The 19,413-nt window shown below is 42.9% G+C and overlaps 1 protein-coding gene and 1 pseudogene across 1 annotated transcript in view; one reads left to right on the top strand and one right to left on the bottom strand.

Moving 5' to 3' along the window:
• Nucleotides 1–19,413, top strand: part of DPH7 (diphthamide biosynthesis 7) — an 807,287-nt gene that overhangs the window by 170,299 nt on the left and 617,575 nt on the right. The window lies entirely within an intron of this gene.
• LOC126937255 (interleukin-9 receptor-like) overlaps nucleotides 18,587–19,413 on the bottom strand; it is a 13,584-nt pseudogene continuing 12,757 nt past the window's right edge.

The following is a 19,413-nucleotide window of genomic DNA, read 5'->3' as shown; positions in this document are numbered from 1 at the left end:
GGTTTAAGTGGCTCACGATTCTACAGGCTGTAGAGAAGACAGCACTGGCATGCACTTCTGGGAAGGCCTCTGGAAGTTTATGGTCATGGCAGAAGTTGAAGCAAAATCTTGCACATCACAGGGCAAAAAGCAGGAGCAACAAACAGAGGGGTAAGTTGTTACACACTTTTAAATAACCAGATCTTATGGGAACTCACTCACTATCATGAGGATAGTACCAAATGGGATGGTGCTAAGCCATTTATGAGTAATCCACCCCGATGGTTAAATTACCTTTCACCAGGTCCACCTCCAACATTGTGAATTAAAATACGAGATTTGGGAGGGGACACACATACAAACCCTATCAGAGGAGTCTTTATGTTTTTCCAAATATAAGATTATATCATTGGCAAAAACGATAATTTGACTTCTTTTCCGATTGGGATGACTTTTATTGTTTCTCTTGTCTGATTGCTCCAGATAGGACTTTCAGAATTATGTTGAATAACAGTGGTAAAAGTGGATATTCTTGTCATCTTCCAGATTTTAGAGGACAGGCTTTTAGTTTTTCACCACTTAGTATGATACTAGCTGTGGGTCTGTCATATATGACTTTTAATATGTTGAGATATGTTCATTCCATACCCAGTTTTCAATGGGTTTTTTATTACTAAAGAATATTAAATTTTATCAAATAATTTTTTAGCATAATGGAAATGATTATATGGATTTTGTCTTTCATTTTTTTTTTTTTTTTTTTTTTTTTGAGACAAAGTCTTCCTCTGTCACCCAGGCTGGAGTGCAATGGCATGATCTCAGCTCACTGCAACCTCTGCCTCCCGGTTTCAAGTGATTCTCCTGCCTCAGCCTTCTGAGTAGCTGGGATTACAGATGCCCACCACTGCACCTGGCTAATTTTTGTATTTTTAGTAAAGATGGGATTTTGCTATGTTGGCCAGGCTGGGTTTGAACTCCTGAACTCCGATGATCTGCCCACCTCGGTTTCCAAAAGTGCTGGGATTATAGGCATGAACCACTGCACCTGGCCCCTTCATTCTGTTTATATGATGTATCACACTGATTGATTTGCATGTTGAACCATCCTTGCATCCCTGGGATAAATTCCATTTGGTCATTATTAATTACCTATTTATGTATTGTTTAATTCAGTTTGCTAGTTTTTAAAAAAAATTTTTGCATCAATATTCTCAAATATGGGCCTGTAGTTTGCTTTTTTAATGTGTCTTTGTCTTGTTTTGATATCAGTGTAAAACTAGCCTCAAAGAATGAGTGTGGAAATGTTCTTTCCTTCTCTATTTTTCAGTCTGGTCCTACAGACTTTTTTTATTATGGCTTTAATTTTGTTACTTGTTATTGGTCTGTTCAGGTTTTGGATTTTTTCCTATTTCACTCTTGGTAAGTTGTGTGTGTTTAAGAATTAATTTCTTCTAGGTTTTCTAATTTGTTGGCATATAATTACAGTAGCCACTAATGATCCTTTGATTTTCTGAAGCATTACTTGTAATGTCTCCTTTTTCACCTCTGATTTTATTAATTTGTATCTTCTCTGTTTTTTAGCTAGCCTGTCTAAATATTCGTCAATTGTTTTACTTTTCAAAAAATCAACTTTTTGCTTCATTGATCTTTTGCATTTTCTTCATTTTATTTTCACTTTAATTTTTATTATTTCTTTTCTTCTAATTTTGAGTTTGGTTTGGCCTTTTTATTCTAGTTAATTAAGATGTATTGTTAAGTTGTTTGCAGTTTTTCTGTTTTTTATATAGGTACTTACAGTTATAAATTTTCCTTTTATAATAGTACCTCTTTTACTATATTCCATAGGTTTTGCTATGCTACGTTTCTATTAGCATTTGTTCCAAGAAATTTTTCCATTTTCTTTTTAACATTTTTATTGACCTACTGATCATTCAAGAGCATATTGTTTAATGTCCAAGTGTTTGTATAGTTTCTGAAATTCATTTTTAATTGATTTCTAGTTTGTTCTATTGTGGTCAGAGAAAATGCTTGATATTATTTCAATTATTTGAATGTTTTTAGACTTGTTACTTAACATATGGTCTATCCTTGAAAATAACCCATGTGCTGAGAAGAAGAATGTGTATTCTGCAGCTGTTGGATGAAATTTTCTGTAAATATATATTAGGTTCATTTGTTATATAGTGCAGATTAAGTCTGATGTTTCTTTGTTGATTTTCTGTCTGGAAGGTCTATCCAATGACTAAAGTAGGGTGTTGAAGTGTCCAGCCATTATTGTATTGATGTCTCTTTTTTTTTTTTTTTTTTTTTTTTTGAGACGGAGTCTCACTCTGTTGCCCAGGCTGGAGTGCAGTGGCCAGATCTCAGCTCACTGCAAGCTCCGCCTCCCAGGTTTACGCCATTCTCCTGCCTCAGCCTCCCTGATGTCTCTTTCTTTAGCTCTTATAGTATTTGCTTTATTTATCTACGTGCTTTACTGTTGGGTGCATATGTATTTCCAATTATATCCTCTTAATGAATTGATCTCTTTATTATTATATAATGACCTTCTTAATATCTTCCTACAGTCTTTTGTTGAAATCTATTTTAGTCTGGTATAAGTAAAGCTATTTCTGCTCTTTTTTGGTTTCTATTGGCATGGAATAACTTTTTCCATCCTTTTATTTTCAGTCTAAATGTATCTTTATAGGTTTTTTTTTTTTGTAGGTCACAGATTATTATCTTGCTTCTCTATCCATTCATCCACTATTTGTCTTTTGATTGGAGTATTTAGTTGATTTACATTCAATGTTATTATTGATAAACACTTACTCCTGCCACTTTGTTACTTGTTTTCTGATTGATTTTTGTCCTCTCATCATTCTTTTCTTCCTGTCTTCCTTTTAGTGAAGGTGATTGCTCTTTTAATATTATCTAATTTCTTGCTTTTTACTTTTTGTATATCTGTGTATGCTTTTTGATTTGAAATTACCATGAGGCTTGAATATAATATAACATCATTTTAGACTGTGAACAATTTAACATTGATTGCATAAACAAAGAAACAAGCAAAGCAACTAATAAAAACTACACCCATCGCTTCTCGGCCTTTTGGCTAAGATCAAGTGTAAAAACTCTACACTTTAATCCCATTGCCATTCTTTTAAACTTTTTGTTGTTTCTCTTCCTTCCCTATTTTACTGTCTATGTCTTGGAAATATGTTGTAGTTACTTTTTATTGGTTTATTGTTTACTATTTCTATTTGAGATTTTTTATAATATTCTGTTTTTCCATGTGCTATTACTAGTGAGTTTTGTACCTTCAGATGATTTATCGCTCACTCACTTTTTTCCTTTCAGGTCAAGAACTCCCTTCAGCATTTCTTGTAGGACAAGTCTGGTGTTAATGAAATACCTCAGTTTTTTGTTTGTCGGGAAAAGTTCTTATTTCTCCATCAAGTTTAAAGGACTTTTTGCCAGATACATTATTCTAAAGTCTTTTTTTTTTTCTTCAGCTTTTTTAATATGTCATGCCATTCTCTCAGCCTGTAAACTTTCCCCTGAAAAGTCTGCTGTCAGATGTATTGGAGTTCCACTGAATGTTATTTGTGTCTCTTCTCTCGCTGCTTTTAGAATCATTTCTTTATCCTTAACCTTTGGGAGTTCAGTTAAGTGCCTTGAGGTGGTCTTCTTTGGGTTAAATCTGCTTTTAACAAGAAAAGTTCTGTAACTTTTCTTGTACTCGAATGTTGATACTGAATGTTGGGGAATTGTTTAATATTATTTAATGTTATTTCTTTAAATAAATGTTTATTTTTATTTATATTTTATTTTATTTATTTATTTATTTATTTTGAGACGGAGTCTTGCTCTGTCACCCAGGCTAGAGTGCAAAGGCACGATCTCGGCTCACTGCAACCTCCGCCTCCTGGGTTCATGCCATTCTCCTGCCTCAGCCTCCCAAGAAGCTGGGACTACAGGCACCCGCCACCATGCCTGGCTAATTTCTTTTTGTATTTTTAGTAGAGACGGGGTTTCACCGTGTTAGCCAGGATGGTTTCGATCTCCTGACCTTGTGATCCACCCTCCTCGGCCTCCCAAAGTGCTGGGATTACAGGCGTGAGCCACTGCACCTGGCCAATAAATGTTTAACCCTTACCTCTTTTTCTACCACCTCTTTAAGGCCAATAACTCTTAGATTTCTATTTTGAGGCTATTTTTTAGATTCTGTAGGTATGCTTTATTTTTTATTTTTTTTTTTTGAGACGGAGTCTCGCTCTGCCGCCCAGGCTGGAGTGCAGTGGCGCGATCTCAGCTCACTGCAAGCTCCGCCTCCCGGGTTCACACCATTCTCCTGCCTCAGCCTCCCGAGTAGCTGGGACTACAGGCGCCTGCCACCACGCCCGGCTAATTTTTTGCTTTTTTTTTTTTTTTTTTTTTTCAGTAGAGACGGGGTTTCACCGTGTTAGCCAGGATGGTCTCGATCTCCTGACCTCGTGATCCGCCCGCCTAGGCCTCCCAAAGTGCTTGGATTACAGGCGTAAGCCACTGCGCTCGGCCTATTTTTTATTCTTTTTTGTCTCCTCTGACTTTGTCTTTTCAAATAGACTGACTTCAAGTTCAATGAATCTATCTTCTCCTTGCTCAATTCTTTTAAGTAACACTGATGCATTCTTCAGTATGACAATTGCATTTTAACTTCAGAATTTCTGCTTTTTTTTATTTCAATCTCATTGTTAAATTTATCTGATAGAATTTTGAATTCCTTCTCTGTGTTATATTGCATTTCTTTGAATTACCTCAACCAGCTATTTTGGATTTCCTGTATGAAAGGTCACATATCTCTGTTTTTCCAGAATTGGTCCCTGGTGCCTTATTTAGCTTGTTTGGTAAAGTCGTGTTTTCCTGGACAGTCTTGATACTTGTAGATGTTCATCTATACCTGGGCATTGAAGACTTCCGTCTTCATTGTAGTCTTCACAGTCTGGGCTTGTTTGTCCCCATTATTTGTGGGAACACTTTCCAGGTATTCAAAGAGACTTAGGTCCCAAACCCAATAATACAGAACCTTATGCAAACACGTAGAGGTACTGCCTTGGTGGCCTTGGATTAACATCAAGAAAAATTCTCTTGATTTATCAAGTAGAGACACTAGTTCTCTTCCCTTACTTTCTCTCTATCAGCAGAGTCTCTCTATCTGTGCTGAGGCAAGTGGAGCTGGAGTTGGGGTAACATAGGCACCCCTGTGGCCACGACCACTGAGACTGTGCTGGTTCACCCTTGAAGTAGACAAAGAACTTGGTATCACCCAAGGCCCACTAAAACCACTACTTGGCTGCCATATAAGTTTATTCAAAGCCCTAGCCCTAGCCCTAACCCTAACCCTAACCCCAAACACATATCCTAACCGCAAACCATAACCCTAACCCTAACACCAAACCCTAACGCTAACCAGAGCCCTAGCACTAGCCCAAACACTTACCTTAACCCTAACCCCTAACCCTAACCCCAACCCCAACCCTTACCCTAACCTTTAACCCTGACCCCTAACCACTGACACCAACCAGCAACCCTAACCCTTAAGCCTAACCCTTAACCCCTAACCCTAAAACCCTAACCCCAACCCCAACACTAACCCCTAACCCTAACCCTCAACCTAATCCTCACCCTAACCCTAACCCTAACCCTTAACCCTTAACCCTAACACTAACCATCTAACCCTGCTCCATAACCTAAACCTAACCATTCCTCCTAACCCTAAATCAAACTCTAAGCAAACCCTAACACACTAGGCACACAAGGACAGAGGTGTACATATTCATTCTGTCATACTTACGTTTGCACTTCCTCTCACACATACACAACACACTCACATACGCATACTCCTACACATACTGAAATGTCATCTGATTTGTGACCCAAAGAACTCTCAACTAAGAAATAAATGAAAAGTTGCTTACACTGACTAATATTGAAGGACGTGCCAATTAAAAGAACATTAAAATATCTTTGCCTGCCTGTGTGCAGGCTGGGCGTGGTGGCTCATGCCTATAATCACAGCACTTTGGGAGGCAGAAGTAAGCGGATCACTTGAGGCCAGGAGCTTGAGACCAGTCTGGTCAACATGGGGAAACCCCCATCTCCACTAAAAAAAAAAAAAAAAAAATTAGTTGGGCATGTTGGCACACACCTGTGTCCCCAGTTACTTGGAAGCCTGAGGCCTAAAAATCATTTGAACCTGGGAGTCGGAGTTTGCTATAAGCCAAGACTGCACCACTGCACTTCACCCTGGGCAACAGAGCAAGAGCCTGTCTCAAGAAAAGGACTGATATTTACTGTTGGCAAAGGCTACAGTCATTCTCTTGCTAACCCTAAACCCTGACTCTGACCCAGACCTCATCATATTCTTCCCCGCAATTCCTCAGGTATGTTTCCTTTCTGCTAATTTTTTTCCTCTAAACTTCTGACACTTAATACTCTAAATAGTTAAACAACCCATACCCAATCCCATCCCCAATTTAATACTAAGCCACACTAGGACTTGACATCACAAGAACAGAAAGGTACAGATCAATGTCTAGTATAATTATTCAATTAATAATGCTCAAGAGGACAGGTACGGTAGCTCACATCTGAAATCCCAGCACTTTGGGAGGCCAAGGCGGACAGATCACCTGAGGTCAGGAGTTTGAGACCAGCCTGGCCAACATGGTGAAACCCTGTCTCTACTAAAAATACAAAAATTAGCCAGGCATGGTGGCGGGCACCTGTAATCCTAGCTACTCAGGTGGCTGAGGCAGGAGAATTGCTTGAACCTGCAGAGGTTGCAGTGAGCTGAGATCGTGCCATTGTACTCTAGCCTGGGCGACAAAAGTAAGACTGTCTCAAAAAATTTTTTTTAAAAAATGCTCAAGAAAATAATTGTCATTTCATACTGGCACGTATTTTGAGGATAATACAACATGATCACTACATCCTTTTCTCAGAAAATCAAGCTGGTTTGGCATACTAAAGCCATCACTGCAAATAAACATCAAATAAACAGAATAAAGAAGAAACTCACATACTAATTTCAATAGATGCAGGAAGTACTTTCAACAAAGTCAACACCATTTCATCATAAAAACATCCAACAAACCAGGGATAGGAATTTTCTAAACACCACAATAGGACTTTAGCACCATCTCTATTGTTAGGGCCCAGTGCTGTACTCCTAAGATCAGGACCAAGGCACCAATGCTCATTTTCATCACTGTATTCACCACTGTATAGGAAGTTCCATCCACAACAAATAGGAGAGAAAAAGAAGTAAAGAGCACATATATGTGTTAGGAAGCAGTAAAAATGGCTACTCACAGATCACATGAGCTATCTTACGTACAGAAAAATCATGACGAACCCCCAAAAATATTATTAAAACTAGTAAACTACAACACAAAATGTCAATACACAGTAATCTGCTCTATTTCCAGACAGTAGCAACAAACAACATGAGAATATAATTATGAAAACCATTCCAGGCTGGAGGTGGTGGCTCACACCTGTAATACCAACACTTTGAGAGGCTCACATGGGAAGATCTTTTGAACCCAGGAGTTTCAGGCCAGACTGGCCAACACAGGAAAACACTCTCTCTACAAATAATTTAAAAATTAGCTAGGTGCGATGGTGCATATCTGTAGTCCTAGTTACTCAGGAGACAGAGGAGGGAGGATTGCTTGAGCCCAGGAGGTTTAGGCTGCAATAAGCCACGTTCACACCACTGCACTCCAACCTGGCCAACAGAGCAAAACCATGCCTTGAAAAAAAAGAAAAAGAAATTACATTTTAAAAAATCAACAGGCTGGACATGGTAGCTGACATCTGTAATCCCAGTGCTTTGGGAGGCCAAGAGAGGAGTATCACTTGAGAACAGGAGTTTGAGGCCAGTTTGGGCAGGACAGCAAGACACTACCTGTACAAAAAATCAAAAAATTAGCCAGATGTGGTAGTACACACCTGTAGTCCCAGCTACTTGGGAGTCTGACGCGGGAGGATCACTTGAGCCAAGGAGATAGAGGTTGCAGTTGAAGGGGTGGCCTGCCCCTCCACACCTGTGGGCATTTCTCGTTAGGTGGAACGAGAGACTTGAGAAATGAGATACAGAGACAAAGTATAGAGAAAGAAAAAGTGGGCCCAGGGGACCTGCGCACAGCATACAGAGGACCCACGCCGGCACCGGTCTGAGTTCCCTCAGTACTTATTGATCATTATCTTCACCGTCTTAGAAAAAGGGAAGCGGCAGGATAATAGGATCATTGTAGGGAGAAGGTCAGTGGTAAGACACATGAATAAAGATCTCTGTGACATGAATAAGTTTAAGGAAAAGTGCTGTGCCTTGATGTGCATATGCAAATATCTCCATAAACATTTTTAGTGCATAAAGAGCAGCATTGTGGCTAGCATATCCCACCTTCAGCCCTCAGGTGGTTTTCTCCTTTCTCAGTAAACAGAACATACAATCGGTTTTGTTTTTTTGGTTTTTTTTTTTTTTTTACTATTTCTCAATTATTCCTTTATTTTTTAAAAATGTGTAAATATTTTGAATTGTCAAATATTTCATATATTCAAGATATACATGATTATTTGATATATGAACATCTTTTTAAATTATTATTATACTTTAAGTTCTAGGGTACATGTGCATAACATGCAGGTTTGTTACATATGTACACTTGTGCCATGTTGGTGTGCTGCACCCATCAACTCATCAGCACCCATCAACTCGTCATTTACATCAGGTATAACTCCCAATGCAATCCCTCCCCCCTGCCCCCCTGCCCCCTCCCCATGATAGGCCCTGGTGTGTGATGTTCCCCTTCCCGAGTCCAAGTGATCTCATTGTTCAGTTCCCACCTATGAGTGAGAACATGCGGTGTTTGGTTTTCTGTTCTTGTGATAGTTTGCTAAGAATGATGGTTTCCAGCTGCATCCATGTCCCTACAAAGGACACAAACATCCTTTTTTATGGCTGCATAGTATTCCATGGTGTATATGTGCCACATTTTATATAAACAATCGGGTTTTACACCGAGATAATCCATTGCCCAGGGACGGGCAGGAGACAGATGCTTTTCTCTATCTCAACTGCCCAGAGGCCTTCATTCCTCTTATACTAGTCCTCCTCAGCACAGACCCTTCACGGGTGTCAGGCTGGGGGATGATCAGGTCTTTTCCTTCCCACGACACCATATTTCAGACTATCACATGGGGAGAAACCTTGGACAACACCTAGCTTTCCTAGGCAGAGGTCCCTGCAACCTTTGGCAGTGTACGTGTCCCTGGGTACTTGAGATTAAGAGAATGGTGATGACTTTTCACAAGCATGCTGCCTTCAGGCACTTGTTTAGCAAAGCACACCCTGCACAGCCCAAAATCGGTTAAACCTTGAGTCACCACAGCCCATGTCTCTTGCAAGGACAAGGTTGGGGCTAGGGTCACAGATTAACAGCATCTCAAATACAGAACAAAATGGAGTCTCTTATGTCTACTTCTTTCTATATAGACACAGTAACAGTCTGATCTCTCTTTCTTTTCCCCACAGCAGTGAGCCATGATCGTGCCACAGCACTCTAGCCTGGGAGACAGAGTGAGACCCTGTCTCAAAAAAATAAAAATAAAGCAATTGCTCATAGAAATATGGGTTTATTTCTGAACTCAAAATTCAGTTCCATTGATCTATTCAATTGATTATACCAGAATCATGTTGATTTTATTACCGTTACTTTGTAGTAAGATTCGAAATTTGGAAATGTAGTCTCTGAGGGTTTTTTTTGTTTGTTTTGAGACTATTTTGGCTATTCTGTATCCCTTGAAATTCCATATAAATGGTAGGATCAGTCTGTTGATTCCTGCCAAAAGGACATTGGGATTGTAACAGGAATCAGAAAGAATCCGTAGATGACTTCGTGTGGTACTGCCACCTTAAGAATTATTAAGTCTTCTAGTTTATGATATGAGGTGTCTTTAAATTTGTATGCTTTCTTGAATTTACTTCAGCAGTGTTTTGAAATTTTCCATTTACAAGTTATTCTGTTGTTTTTTGTTTTTTCCAGAGATGGAGTCTCACTCTGTCACCCAGGCTGGAGTGCAGTGGCGAGATCTCGGCAACCTCTGCCTCCCAGGTTCAAGCAATTCTCCTGCCTCAGCCTCCCAAGTAGCTAGGATTACATGCGCATGCCACCACGCCCAGCTAATGTTCTGTATTTTTAGTAGAGATGGGGTTTCACCACGTTAGCCAGGATGGTCTCGATCTCTTGATCTTGTGGATCCACCCGCCTTGACCTCCTAAAGTGCTGGGATTACAGGCGTGAGCCACCATGCCCAGCCTCATGTACAAGTCTTGTACCTTGGTTAAATTTATTCCAAAGAATATTTTTTTATTCCAAGGAATATTATTTATTTATATTTATTTATATATTTATTTGTAATAAATAAATAATATTTATTTATTCCAAATAATATTATTACTGTTGATTGTTTTCTGAGAGAGTCTCACACTGTCACCCAGGCTGGAATGCAGTGCCACAATCCTAGCTCTTCAGCATCAATCTCCTGGGCTCAAAAGATCCTCCCACCTCAGCCTCTAGAGTAACTGAAACTATATATGCATGCAAGCACAACCAGTTAACTTTTTAATATTTCTGTAGGGATGGTGTCTGGCTATGGTGCCCAGCTTTCATTCTAAAATTTTTAAAAATTCTAAAATTTTAGCCATGAATCAGGCATAAATACTGTGGTGGTTAATCTTAGTGTCAACTTTACTAGATTAAGGGATACACAGAGAGCTGTTAAAGCACTATGTGTGGGTATGTCTGTGAAGGTGTCTTCAGAAGAGGTGTCATACTGGTATAACATATCACAGCATATCGCAATACTGACATGACACCCACAAGACTGCTGTGACACCCAGAAGGCTGATGTGATGTTCACAATGCAGATGACACCTGTAGGACTGCTGTGACACCCAGAAGACTGATGTGAAGCCCGCAAGAGTCAAGACACTCCTAAGACTCATATGATGCCCGTAATAGTGACATGACACCTGTAAGGCTGATATGACACTCATAAGACTGATGGGACACCTGCAGTACTGATATGATGCACACAATACAGATATGACACCCTCAACACTGCTATGACACCCCTAAGACTCACGTGACACCCTCAATACTGATATTTCAGTCGCAATACTGATACAGCATCCAGACTCTCACCAGGGTGCTTGGTACACAGCTTCCACTGACCTGAATTTGGATTGGGTTTGGCCTCTACAGTGAAGTTTGATGTCGTCTCTGCTTTACTGACATGGTATTACTGTGGCTGTTTATAATTCACTGTACAGTAATTTCATACTTCTAGGAATCTTGCAATAGCAGTGTAAAGTGTAACTTATCCCTTCTCTTAGATTCCTCAGCAGCTACAGCAGCTCCACACAAAACACTCCAGTGTATTTTACCAAAGCAAAGACAGCCTCCCAGCTAACCACCAAATAACTCCCATATCAGGAAATACAGGGTCTCTACCTGACAATCCAATCCACAGACCCATTTCACTTCACTGCCTGCCCCAACTGGGAGAAAATGTCTCTTTCCATTTGGATTGGGTTTTCCTTTTTCTGGAATGTTCCTGAGCTGTCCCTCAGTTTCACAACTTTGGCAGATAACTCCAAGCTGGGTCTGCCCCGTGTTTCCTCTCTAGCAGATGCAGACCCTGCGTTCCCAGCGGAAACACCGCAGCCCGATGCTTGCTCTCCTCAGTGCAACCCACCAGAAAGAGCACAATCCACCTGCCCACAACTGGTGATCTTGTTATACCCAGACCGTTTATTCCCCGAAGAAGACCACCAGAGTCCAGAGTCAAAGCTAAGCAGCAAGGATCTTTATTACAGGTTCGAACCTGGAACTCTCCCTCGCTCGTGAAACGAGACGGGCAGGAGAGCTCCCCCACTGAGCTCCGAGCAGTGTTATATAGTCTAAGAAAAGTGGGCATAGAGTTATTATACAAATCAGATATATGATTGGCTAGTGTTTGAACAAGGCGATTTGGCTAACTATGATTGGTTCCCGCCATTTCTGATATTTTGGTTCAAACTTTGAGGCGGGAGAGCAGGTTTATGGCAGCAAGAGTTTATCTTACTTAAACACGTCTTGTGACCTTGCCTCAGAACTTACAAAATCTCTGGTATGTGCAAAACAAAATCTCTGGTACGTGCAGAAAACCAGGTACTCACAGAACTTACGAAATCTCTGTTATGTGCAAAGATTAGAGAGCAGAACAAGGGTGTAGCGGGTGGGGGGCGGGTACACATCTATCTTTGTGTCCTTTCAATCTCAACTTCATAATGGCAAAATTCTCTTTTTCAAACCGAAGGTTCATCATGTCAGTCTCTCATTTAACTTTTACAGTGGGTTCCCACTGGCCTTAGTACAAGGACCACAGGACTGACCATGACCTCTACACACCATGCGCTCCTGCATGCTGCCCTTTCCAAGGCATTCAACCCCAGTGGCCTGCAGTCTCATATGTTCTCTCTTGCGGGGACACAGCAGCCTTCTGGGTGTCTCGAGTATTTAACGCATGTTCCCTAAAGCCATTCACTCAATGTCCACCCTTAGCAAATTGTCTAAGACACTGTCCAGCAAAAACCTTAAAGTCACAGCAGTTATGGTATCTAACAGTAGTAAAGTTAATAATGTGGTTTTTCTAAAAACAAAACGTGATTATTTCTTAGATAATCTGCAAGAATCACCCACAATTTGTAGATCAAGGAATGACAGTTTAATGGAACCAAAGTCCATGTATGAGATAATTAGGAAAGAAAAATGAAATCTCAGTGTTGAACAAAAGGCAAATGGCACGACTAATTACTGAAATTTAATAAGAACACACTGGGCCGGGCATGGTGGCTCATGCCTGTAATCCCAGCACTTTGGTGGGGGTCTGAGGCCAGCCTGGGCAACATGGCAAAACCCATCTCTACAAAAAAAAATTTTCAAAAATTAGCCAAGTACATTTGTATATACCTGTAGTCCCAGCTAATCGGGAGGCTGAAGTGGGAGGATGGCTTGAGCCCAGGAAGATGCAGTGAGCCGAGATGGTGCCAGAGCACTCCAGCCTGAGCAATCAGGCCAGACCTTAGAAACACTCTCCTCCTGACTCTCTTCAGGGAGCCAGACAGAGAATTCTCTCTCTTCTGCTGCCTCCTTTGTGTTTGAATATAAAACACAAAAATAAAAGCTTTGTGAAATAAATTTAACCAAGCTAAACAAAACACCTAAATAAAAGCTTTGCCTGGGAACCTTGCTCAGCCTCATGTCAACTTCTATTACTGGAGAGCCAAGAAACTCTGCTCAGTAACACCACCACTGACAGCTGGGTCCTGAAAAAGGTCTTGCGTTAAGCAGGAATTATTTTAAAATAATTAAAGCTTGTCACTGGGTCATGAGAAATTGTTGAACATAACAATTCCCTCAATTGAAAACAAGATAAACTAAGAAGTATATTTTTAAAATATTATTGATGGAAACAAATAGCAGAAATACATAGTATTAAGAATTCTGTTGAAAACTAGAAAGAGATAAATTAGAAGTCAAATAAGAGAAATATACTGGCCAGGCACGGTGGCTCATGCCTGTAATCACAGTTCTTTGGGAGGCAGAGGCCGGCAGATCAGCTGAGGTCAGGAGTTTGAGAGCAGCATGGCCAACATGGCGAAACCCAGTCTCCACTAAAAACAATAATCAGCCGGGCGTGGTGGCGCAGGCCTGTAATCGCAGTTACTCAGGAAGCTGAGGCCAAACTGCTGAACGCAGGAGATGGAGGCTGCAGTCAGCTGAGATCTCCACTGGGCCACTGCACTCCAGCATGGGAGACAGAGAAAAACTCATCTCAAAATAAAAAAGGAGAAACTTACTTAATCAAACTGGAAACCAAGAGAAAATGGATGATTTCTGAGTAAAAATACACATTAACAAAATGGACTCTAAGGAAAATTTAAACACGCCAATTAGCATAGAAAAGCTTGGAGTGACCCTTAAAGATCCCCCATTAAAAAAGGACCCCAGGGGCAGGGTGTGGTGGCTCACACCTGTAATCCCAACACTTTGGGAGGACAAGGCGGGCAGATCACTTGAGGAAAGGAGTTTGAGACCAGCCTTGCCAACATGGTGAAACCCCACCTCTAATAAAAACACTCAAAAAATTACCCAGGCATCATGGCGCACACACACTTGTAGTCCCAGCTACTTCAGAGGCTGAGGCAGGAGAATCACTTGAGTCCAGGAAGGGAAGGTTGCAGTGAGCGGAGATCACACCACTACACCTGTCAGGCCTCTGAGCCCAAGCCAAGCCATCGCATCCCCTGTGATTTGCAGGTATACGCCCAGATGGCCTGAAGTAACCGCCCAGATGGCCTGAAGTAACCGAAGAATCACAAAAGAAGTGAAAATGCCCTGCCCCGCCTTAACTGATGACATTCCACCACAAAATAGGTGAAAATGGCCGGTCCTTGCCTTAAGTGATGACATTACCTTGTGAAAGTCCTTTTCCTGGCTCATCCTGGCTCAAAAAGCTCCCCCACTGAGCACCTTGTGACTCCCACTCCTGCCCACCACAGAACAACCCCCCTTTGACTGTAGTTTTCCTTTACCTACCCAAATCCTATAAAATGGCCCCACCCTTATCTCCCTTGGCTGACTCTCTTTTCGGACTCAGCCCGCCTGCACCCAGCCCGCCTGCACCGAGGTGATTAAAAAGCTTTATTGCTCACACAAAGCCTGTTTGGTGGTCCCTTCACACAGATGCGCATGACAACACCCTAGCCTGGGCAACAGAGTGAGACTGCATCTCAAAAAAAAAAAAAGAAAGAAAGAAAGAAAGAAAGAAAAAAGTACCACAGGGCCGGGCGCAATAGCCCACACTTGTAATCCCAGCACTTTGGAGAGGCTGAGGCGGTGGGATCACCTAGGGTCAGGAGTTCAAGACAAGCCTGACCAATATGGTGAAACCCCATCTCTACTAAAAATACAAAATTAGTCGCATGCCTGTAATCCCAGCTACTTGGGAGGCTGAGGCAGGAGAATCGTTTGAACCCAGGAGGCAGAAGTTGCAGTGAGCTGAGATCTCACCATTGAACTCCAGCCTGGGAAAAAAGAGTGAAAATCTGTCTCAAAAAAAAAAAAAAAACCAAGAACAAAAAAACAAAGGCTGAGGGAGACCTTAGGCTGGGTGCAGTGGCTCACGCCTGTAACCCCAGCACTTTGGGAGGCTGACATGTAAGGATCATTTGAGCCCAGGAGTTCAAGACAAATTTGAGTGATGTAAAGATCCTGCTTAAATTAGCAGTGCATGGTGGCTGGTGCCTATAGTCTAAGCTACTTGGGAGGCTGAGGCAGGAGGATTGCTGGAGCCCAGGAGGCCGAGGCTGCAGTGAGCCATGATCGCACCACTGCACTCCAGCCTGGGTGACAGAGCAAGAACTTCTCTCTTAAAAAAAAAAAAAAAAGTCAATAAAAATGTAAAGGCTGAGTGCAATGGCTCACGCCTAGAATCCCAATAATTTGGGAGGCAGAGGCAGGTGGATCATTTGAGGTCAGGAGTTAGAGATCAACCTGACCAACATGGTGAAACCCCATCTCTACTACTAAAAATACAAAGATAGCCAGGCATGCTGGTGCACACCTGTAGTCCCAGCTACTCAGGAGGCTGAGGTAGGAGAATTGCTTGAACCCAGGAGGCAGAGGTTGCCGTGAACCAAGATCAGGACATTGCACTTCAGCCTGGGCAACAGGAGCTAAACTCCATCTCAAAAAACAAACAAAAATAATTTTTTTTAATTTAAAAAAAAAAAAAAAAAAAAAAGAAGCCAGTCCTGGTGGCTCAGGCCTGCCTGCAATCCCAGCACTTTGGGAGGCCGAGGCGAGTGAATCTCTTGAGGTCAGGAGTTCGAGACCAGCCTGGCCAACATGGTGAAACCCCGCCTCTACTAAAAATACAAAATTAGCCTGGTGTGGTAATGCAGGCCTGAAATCCCAGCTACTTAGGACGCTGATGCAGGAGAAGTGCTTGAACCCGGGAGGTGGAGGCTGCAGTGAGCTGAGATCGCACCACTGCAGTCCAGCCTGGGTGACAAAGTGAGACTCCTTGTCAAAAAAAGAAAAGAGGCTGGGCTCAGTGGCTCACGCGTGTAATCCCAACACTTTGGGAGGCCAAGGCGGGTGGATCACAAGGTCAGAAGTTCAAGACCATCCTGGCCAAGATGGTGAAACCCCATCTCTACTAAAAATACAAAAAAAATTAGCTGGCCGTTGTGACAGGCGCCTGTAATCCCAGCTATTGGTGAGGCTGAGACAGATAATTGCTTCAACACAGGAGGTAGAGGTTACAGGGAGCAGAGATCGCTCCACTGCACTCCAGCCTGGGAGAGAGAGCGAGACTCCATACCCACCCCCCGAAAAAAAAGATAAGAAAAGACACCGCAAGGCCATATGGGTTTACAGCTCAGTATAAAGTAACCTTAACGAAATCTGATTTTATTTAAAATGGTCAAAGCCAAGGGAAAAAAAAAAAAGAGTACTGACTTTCTTCAATTAGTTTTATGGTATAATGTCAAAGCTTGATATAGTTAATACATTTCAACTAACTTAGGATGCGAATGTTTATAAAACAGATGTCATTTTATGTGCCATTACAAATATACTGCAAATTAAACAGACTTTCTCAACAAAAGACAAACTGTTGTTGACGAGTTCACTTCCATTAGACACACACTATGGTTTTTTTGGTTTTGTTTTCATTTGTTTTTGTTTTTTTGAGACAAGGTCTTGCTCTGTCGCCCAGGGCTTAAGTGCAGTAGCGTGAGCATGATAATGTGCCTACTTATCCATTTTCCTGTGTTGTTTCTACTGTGTTAACAAAGGAGCCTGAAAACACCGAGTACTGACCAGGCGAGGTGGCTCACGCCTGTAATCCCAGCACTTTGCGAAGCCGAGGTGGGTGGATCACCTGATGAAGTTGGGAGTTCGAGACCAGCCTGACCAACATGGAGAAACCCCCGTCTCTACTAAAAATACAAAATGAGCTGGGCGTGCTGGCGCGTGCCTGTAATCCCAGGGGGCTGAGGCGGGAGAATCGCTTGAACCCGGGAGGCGGAGGCTGCAGTGAGCCCAGATCGCGTCCAACCAGGGAAACAAGAGCGAAACTCCGCCTCAAAAAAAAAAACAAACAAACAAACAAATGCGCACGGATCCGGGGCGCCTCTTTCCCGACCTCAGGCTGTGGCGCCCGCCAGTCCCCAACATCCCGACCGCCCCACGGTGTCTCCGCGTTCCTCCTCCTCTCCAGAAACAAACTCGCCTTCGTGACCCGCATCTTGGCCTCGCGCTGGGGGTGACCCGCCCAGGCCTCCATGAAGGGAGCTTGTTCAACGTGAAGTCCGGATACAAACAGCCCGACGGGAAACGCCGCCGCGCTCGCTCCGCTGCGCTCACAGCGGGGGCGGAAGCCTTTTCCTCACCTTTGCCTCGGCGGCCCCGGGTGTCCCGGAGCTGCAGCAGCGTCTCCCTGTCCTCACAGCGGACGCGGCCCCAGGTGTCCCCAGGTGTCCCAAGCCCCGGCCCCTCCCCGGCGGGTTCTGAGGAGAGAAAGCTCAGTCTTCACAGGGGACGCCCCAGGACGCCGCCGTGCGGATCGGACACGCCTCTGGAGCGCGGCGCTCCGGGTTTGGCAGGGCCGGGCGCCCCCTCGCGGCAGCTCTGGGGAATCTCTGAAAATCAGCGCCTTGATTTTTCCAGGCCGTGATTTTGGAAATTTCAACTGAAACGGAGCCCACCGTCCAGTGCCTTGACCGGAACGCATGGAGATAGCAATCAAAGAAGACGGCCAGTTCACGCCTGTAATCCCAGCACTTCGGGAGGCCGAGTCTGGCGGATCACTTGAGGTCAGGAAATCAAGACCATTCTGGCCAACATGGTAAAACCCCGCCTCTACTAAAAAAACAAAAAGTATCTGAGCATGGCGGCGGGCCCCTGTAGTCCCAGCTACTCCGGAGGCCGAGGCAGGAGAATCCCTTGAATCCGGGAGGCGGAGGTTGCAATGAGCCGAGATCACGCCACTGCACTCCAGCCTGGCGACACAGCGAGACTCAGTATCAAAAAGAAAAAGAAAAAAATAAATAAAAAGAAACCAGGAAAGAAAAAGGAAATAAGTAAGGGGAAGGGGAAGGGAGAAGGAAGGAAGAAAGAGACTCCAGGCTAGGTGCAGTGGCTCACGCCTGTAATCCCGGTACTGTGGGAGGCTGAGGTGTAAGGATCAATTGAGCCCAGGAGTTCAAGACAAACCCGAGCAACGTAGATACAAACTTCATAGCTCACCCCCCAAAAATCGCTCAGGATAGTCTGTAGACTTAAATTTTCAAATGTAAAATTGTAAAAGTTATAGAAGAAAATCCACATGACTTTGGATTGGTGATGAGTCTTTAGATACAATACCAAAAGCCAGTTCATAAAAGAAAAAAATGATAATGTGGACTTTATTAAAATTTAAAATTACTGCTCTCTGATGTATCCCGTTAAGAGAATCAAAAAACAAGCCACAGACTGAGAGAAACTATTTTAAAAAGAAACCTGAAAAAAGACTTGTGCGTAAAATAACAAACAAATTCTAATAACAAAAAGAAAAAAGCCCAATTAAAAGATAGACACCTCACCAAAAAAGAGATACAGATGACATGCCTGGGTGCGGTGGCTCATGTCTGTAATCTCAGCACTTTGGGAAGGGGAGGCAGGCAATCGCTCGAGGCCAGGAATTTGAGACCAGCCTAGCCAACATGGCAAAATCCTGTATCTACTAAAAATACAAAAATTAGCTGGGCGTGGTGGCTTGCACCTGTAATCCCAGCTACTTGGGAGGTGGAGGCAGGAGAATCACTTGAACCGGGGAGGCAGAAGTTGCAGAGAACTGAGATCACGCCACTGCACTTCAGCCTGGGCGACAGACCAAGACGCTATCTTAAAAAAGAAGTGGAGTTTTGCTGTCACAAGCCAAGAAACTAACAGAAGCTGAAGAGAGGCCCAAAATGCATCCTTCCCTAGTGCCTTCAGAGGGAGCATGGCCTGCTGAGACAGAGTAGAAATGGGACTCGGCCCACCCCCACTAACGCGTTGTTCCATACGTGCCCACTGACCCCCAGACCTTGCAGCACCATACTCGCTGCGGGTGCCACACTCGCTGGCCAGACCTTGCCACCTGTCTGAAATAAACTAAGATTAGCAGCATCCCGCCATAAGTCTTACTCAAGGGAGTTAACTCGATCACCCGCTTGTGCATGAGGCCAGGAGAATGACCGATCCTTACCCCTGGCCTCGTTATAACACTAAAGTCCCCACCCAGGTATGGGCTTTTCTGCTATTTTCCAAT

This window comes from Macaca thibetana, chromosome 15 (genome assembly GCF_024542745.1).
Source record: "Macaca thibetana thibetana isolate TM-01 chromosome 15, ASM2454274v1, whole genome shotgun sequence".
Lineage (NCBI taxonomy): Eukaryota > Metazoa > Chordata > Mammalia > Primates > Cercopithecidae > Macaca > Macaca thibetana.
This window is presented reverse-complemented; position numbering and strand designations above follow the sequence as displayed.